General features: G+C 48.2%; 1 protein-coding gene across 2 annotated transcripts in view; it reads left to right on the forward strand.

Moving 5' to 3' along the window:
- FRMPD3 (FERM and PDZ domain containing 3) overlaps positions 1–6,000 on the forward strand; it is a 55,100-nt gene that overhangs the window by 20,032 nt on the left and 29,068 nt on the right. The window contains exon 1 of one of the 2 annotated variants that reach the window (XM_067471589.1): positions 3,609–3,704. The exons of the other annotated variant lie outside the window; for it this stretch is intronic. The gene's annotated coding sequence lies outside the window, so the exon portion shown is untranslated. Of the gene's footprint in view, positions 1–3,608; positions 3,705–6,000 lie in introns of those variants that run through there. 2 annotated transcript variants of the gene reach the window in all.

Below are 6,000 nucleotides of genomic sequence, written 5' to 3' on the forward strand. Positions count from 1 at the left end.
GTTCCTCGTGTCGTGGTGACACCCAAACATAACATTATTTTCATTCGTGCTTCATAACTGTAATTTTGCTACTGTTACAAATTGTAATGTAAATATCTGATATGCAGGATGCATTTTTATTCACTGGACCAAATTTAGCACAAATACCTGATATGCCCAAATGTGAATACAGCTGGGGTTGGGAGGATTGATTTTGTCATTTAGGAGTGTAGTTGCTGGGATTTATAGTCCACCTACAATCAAAGAATGGATGGATGGCATCCTTGAAGTGACTGGACTGACCTTGAAGGAGCTGGGGGTGGTGACGGCCAACAGGGGGCTCTGCCGTGGGCTGGTCCATGAGGTCACAAAGAGTCGGAGACGACTGAACGAATGAACAACAACACAATCAAAGAGCATTCTGAACTCCACCAATAATGAAAATGAACCAAGCTTGGGACACAGAAGTCCCATGACCAACAAAAAAATACTGTAAGGGTTTGGTGGGCATTGATCTTGAATTTTGGAGTTGTAGTTCACCTTCATCCAGAGAGCACTGTGGACTCAAACAATAATGGGTCTGGACCAAACTTGGCACAAATACTCAATATACCCAAGTGTGAACACTGGTGGAGTTTGGGGGAAATAGACTTTGACATTTGGGAGTTGTAGTTGCTGGGATATATAGTTCACCTACAATCACAATAGGAGGAGGCCTTTTGGTGGGAGGATTCACCATCTGTTTCCAAAAAGGTAGAGAAGAACAGGCAGAGAGATCTTCAGCCTTCACTGTCAAAGGGGTTTCTAAGACCATCAGAAGTATATGTTTTCTGATGGTCTTTGGCGACCCCTCTGAAACCCCCCTTGTAACCCCCCTCCCCAGGGATCCCAACCCCTGAGAAATGCTGTTCTAGAAGCTCCGGCAGATATCTTACTTGCAATGCACTTTTGCATGCTCTACTTTGGAAGGTACTGTGCTCAGGAACATGGTCTGTAACCAAAGGGTCAATGGGGTAAGGAGGAAAGGCTTTGCTTCATTGTTGGTTGAGACTGCACTGGAAATCCTGACAGGACCTTAAACACTGAGCATGCTCAGAGGACATAGATGTCAGGTGCTATGATTCCAGAGGATTGGGAAATATAGATTTTTCTGGCTAATGTTTGAAGAAATGCAAGCATCAAAAAATTCAAACATTAGGCTGTGGAGATGAGACTTCACCGGAGGTGGGTGGAAAAATGCTTGGAAGGGTGCCTTTTAGGGTGCCAGTTTAAGAAGGAAGAGCTTTGGGGCATCGGGGCTGCAGTCCTGCATGTTTCCTTGGGAGTAAGTCTCAGTGAACTCACCAAGAAGTGTGCTGGAGGAGATAAACATAGGACTGGACTGTGGGTGTGCATAGTGTTGACATGTTTGCATTTTAGTGGCTGTGATCTAATAGTTTATAAAAATAAACCATATTTTGGGTACAGTAGGCACAATCCAGCACAGATATGGGCCTACGCAGTTTTAATTGATTTCACTGGGATTGTGAGTGCCAAGGCCTATGTTGGGTTGTGGCCAGTGGATTCAGTGCTGTACTGGCTAGATATTATAAAGTCTGTGGACTGGTTGTAAGGGGAACATGGTACATCTTCTTGGATGCCTTGGTTTGCAGAGAAGAGTGAAGAGTAACATGGCTTGGGCTGAATGAGGAATATGATGTCAGCAGGGGCTGTGAGGGGGCAGTCTAAGTATCAATCTGATTTAAAGCCCTTACCCATGGCTCTCACTGATTTGCAGAGTCCAAGTCATGGTGCAAAAACCCTTTGTTGATCTTTTCTACATTCCCATTCCAGCTCCAGTGGGTTTCCTCTCAGGCAATGGGATGCTTTCTGATCCCCTTTACTAAAATCATGGCCCCAAGTAAGGCCCCCTCCAAAGCCTTGGGGTGGGAAATATTGCCTGTCCCCCTTGGCAAGTGGGAAAGCCCCCCCCCCTCCTCTTCATGGGCATTTTAATGGTAATTTGTTCTGTGTTTTATTGATTTTTAAATTTACTTTTGTAATGTGTTTTTTTTAATCTTAACTGATGTTGTCATTGTTTAATGTTGATGTAATTTTACCTATGCCTTTATGTGTTATGGCACTTGTATGTGCTTCTGTAAGCCATCCCAAGGCCTTCTGGGAGATGGCGGAGGGGTATAAATAAAGCTATTATTATTATTAGTAGAAACACAACAAGATGAGTCCACAGCAGACACTCTGCTGGCTGTTGTTGTTGTTGTTGTTCTTGTTATTATTATTATTATATGGGAGCCCCTTGTGGTGCAGTTGATTACACCTGAGGGCTGCTGATCTTGCTGACCGAAAAGTCAGCAGTTTGAAACCAGGGAATGGGGTGAGCTCCTGCTGTCAGGCCCAGCTTCTGCTAGTCTAGCAGTTTGAAAAGATTCAAATGTGAGTAGATTAATAGATACCACTTTGACGTGACGATAACGGCACTCCATGTAGTCATGCCGGCCATATGATCTTGGAGGTGTCTGTGGACAATGCCGACTCTTTGGCTTAGAAATGGAGATGAACACCAATCCCTAGAGTCGGACACGACTGGACTTAATGTCAGGGGAAAACTTTTACCTTTTACCTTAATTATTATTATATGAGAGAGAGAGGGCAAGGTCTCCGCTTCTCTTCCTGTAGGGCCAAAATGGGGCTATTTCCTTTGCCAGGTGGAGCAGAGCTTCCCTCTGCTTTGTGCTGCCGTCAATTCAATCCAGGCAGTGTGCAAGGCGCACACAGAGACACGCATGCGCTATTTGTCACACTCTTGTTACCAGGACTAGCAAGTCCTATGGCTGCGGCTTTCTTTCTGGGAAGTGGGTTCCTTCAGCACCCTGGACAGCGCCCTGCCTGCTCTCATAGGCAGCGCCTGACCTACTCTTGCTGTCACTTGGGCCTCTCCTAGCTTGGGAGGGCAGGCCCACATCTGCTTTGCTTCCCACTCCCCACTTCCCCTAGCTGTCCCTTGTTTCAGTGTCCAGCCACAGAACTAAGCCTCTTGTGCTGTTTGGAGAAAGGAGGAAGGCCAGAAAGAGGAGGAAGGCCAGAGTGTTCCTGGTTTCTGCAGAGGACGGAGCTGAATGGACGTTCCTATGTATTTAGAGGGCCCCTCTGAGGACTCCAGACCCTTACTATGGACCCCCTTGGATAAGCCATTCCCTGCCAGGCTCTTTGATGCAATGGGAACAAAAGTGGGACAAATATGACAACGGCTACAGTTTAACCAGGGAAACAAGCCCGACCTGAACCCCGGCTCCACCAGGGAAGGCAATTGGAGCCAGTGGGATGTGTGGCTCCCTTGCAGGCCTCCTCTCCCAAAGGGAAGTATCCGGTCTGTGGGAATGAGGCCTCCTTCTCTTCTAGAGGCTGGGGTCTCCCTGGGCTCTCTTCTGTGGGGCTGCAGCTCTGCCCCTTTGAGCGCTGCCCCTTCTCCTTCCCTGCTGCCAGTCCTGGGCCTGAGCCAGCGGCATCTTTAAGATTCCGATCACAGCCGGTGCTGGATTCCGAAGCCCTGAGCTCTCAGAGCCTCTCTCTCCTTCCCTCCCTCCCTCCCTCTCCCCTTCTTTCCTTCCTTCCTTCCTTCCATCCCTCCTTCCCTTTCTCTGCACAGATGCCTCCTCCGCCATCGCCTATGAAGAGGAGGAGGAGGAGGAGGGGGCCCCTCTCCCACCCACCAACAAACACAGGCAGTGAGTACCCTCCTGGCCCCGCTCCTCTTTCAGCCTGAGGGACCCTTTCTGTTTGGGATATCCTCGGACTCAGGTGGCAGTAGAGGAAGTGGTGGCAATGGGGGTCTGGGGAAGGAGAGCCCCATAGGGCTGCCTTGTTGCCGGGCCCACAGTGCAGGCAGAGAGAGGCCTCGGCGGAGGCTCTGGAGCATCCTTCATCCCTGACAATTCTAAAGCAGATTTATTAGAAAGAGACAGAATCCGGGATTTAACAAATTGATTTGTCGGCTACTTAACCCTGCAGCGCAGGCATTTAGCAGAGAAAACAAAAACGCAGGGCGGGGATGGGATCTGTTTTTCTCAATGACTTCATCTGGCTTCATCTGTGGGGAGGGTTTTTCGGGGGGAGGAAGAAGAAACATCCACATCTCCCCTGGATGTTGTTTCTGAGGCCTGCTGGTCCTTGGCCCACGTCCTCTTCCTTCCCAAAGTGATCCAGTCCACCCTTTGCCTCTTGCAGGAAAAGAGGATCCAGTCCATAGGGTCCTCTCCGCAACTGCTTTCTTCCATCTCTGGTTTTCCTAGGGGATTTGGAAGGGCTGCTAGTTCTTCGGAGAGCCTTTGATGCTTCTTTGGGGAGCCATAATTAAACTACCAAGAGAATTATGAGTAGTTGGTGTCCTCATGGACAACAAGTTAAACATGAGCCAACACTGTCATGCGGTGGCAAAAAAAGCCAATGGGATTTTGGCCTGCATCAATAGGAGTCTAGTGACTAGATCCAGGGAAGTTTTTTTCCCATGTGAGGAGCGACTTGAGAAACTGCAAGTTGCTTCTGGTGTGAGAGAATTGGCTGTCTGTGTGGATGAGCTGACAGAGAGAGCTCATCCACGCTCTTCCTGGATTCGAACCTCTGACCTGTCAGTCTTCATCCTGCCGGCACAAGGATTTAACCAATTGCATCACCCGGGGGGGGGGGGGGGGCTCCTATCCAGGAAAGTCATACTACCCCTCAGGAGCCCCCGGTGGCACAGTGGGTTAAACCCCTGTGCTGGCAGGACTGAAGACCGACAGGTCGTAGGTTCGAATCTGGGGAGAGCGCGGATGAGCTCCTTCTATCAGCTCCAGCTCCTCATGCGGGGACATGAGAGAAGCCTTCTACAAGGATGGTAAAACATCAAAATATCCAGGCGTCCCCTGGGCAACGTCCTTGCAGACGGCCAATTCTCTCACACCAGAATAGCTTTCAGAATAAAAAGGCTTACTCTGATTATGCCGGATCTTTCCTGCCCTTGCAAGAGGGATGTCAGAATATCATTTCTGTTGAGGGACCTGCAGTTGGATAATATTAGATGTAAATATCTGTCTCGCAATTCAGTATATGCTGGACAGTCAATTAAGAAATGTTCAGTGTCTTCCACTGTTTGTTCTCCCCAGACGCAGAATCTCTCACTTCTTGGGATGTTACAGTAGTGCCCGGTTTGCACCATAGTACCGAGTTGTTCAAACCTAGCCCTAGTATATAGTCTTCTTAAGGGTAGAGGAAGTGGAATAGTTAGGTAGTTCTCTAAATGAATATTCCTTTTGTGGGAAGCTAAAAACCTTGTAGCTGAAGACCTACCTATGCTCTCTAGGTCCAGCTGTGCATAGACATCCCGAATGCGCGGCTTGAGCACTTGCCCTGCCCCCGGACCCAAAACACCCAGAAATTGCAAAGGCAGACCAAATCCAGCCAACTCATGATTCAGAGCCACCATCCACAATGACTTGTGGTCATGCTGGACTTGATCCTCTAGACATCGGCGAGGAAGTCTACTGGGATCCATAGAGTTTACTTTTGACCAGTAATTAAACTGTCTCATTAAGATTTGAGCTTTTACTGGGAGTATTCCTAGCTCAGCCCTTACTGCCGCCATCAGCGTTGTTCTGGAAAAGCCCAGGAAGCTGCGAAGCTGCTTAACTTGGAAGGCTTCGATCTTGGCCAAATTGATGTGCCCCCAAATTTCAGCCCCAAATATAAGTGTTGGCATTATTTTTGTTTTCAAGACTTCCAGGGCAGGTCTGATTGTGCCTGGGTATCTATGATGGTACAGCTTATAAATGGAACCTGCTGTTTTCGTTGCTCTTTGTATACTATGAGTAATGTGATTAGCCCAAGCACCAGATGAAGAGAACTCTCACACCAGAAGCAACTTGCAGTTTCTCAAGTTGTTCCTGACACGACAAAAATAATGCTACCCCTCTATTCTTCCACCACTCCTGGAATCACACTGTTTCCAATTCTGGGCACTTCAGCTAAAGGGAGATGTTGACAAAC

Source organism: Anolis sagrei, chromosome 10 (genome assembly GCF_037176765.1).
Source record: "Anolis sagrei isolate rAnoSag1 chromosome 10, rAnoSag1.mat, whole genome shotgun sequence".
In the NCBI taxonomy this organism is placed as follows: Eukaryota; Metazoa; Chordata; class Lepidosauria; order Squamata; family Dactyloidae; genus Anolis; species Anolis sagrei.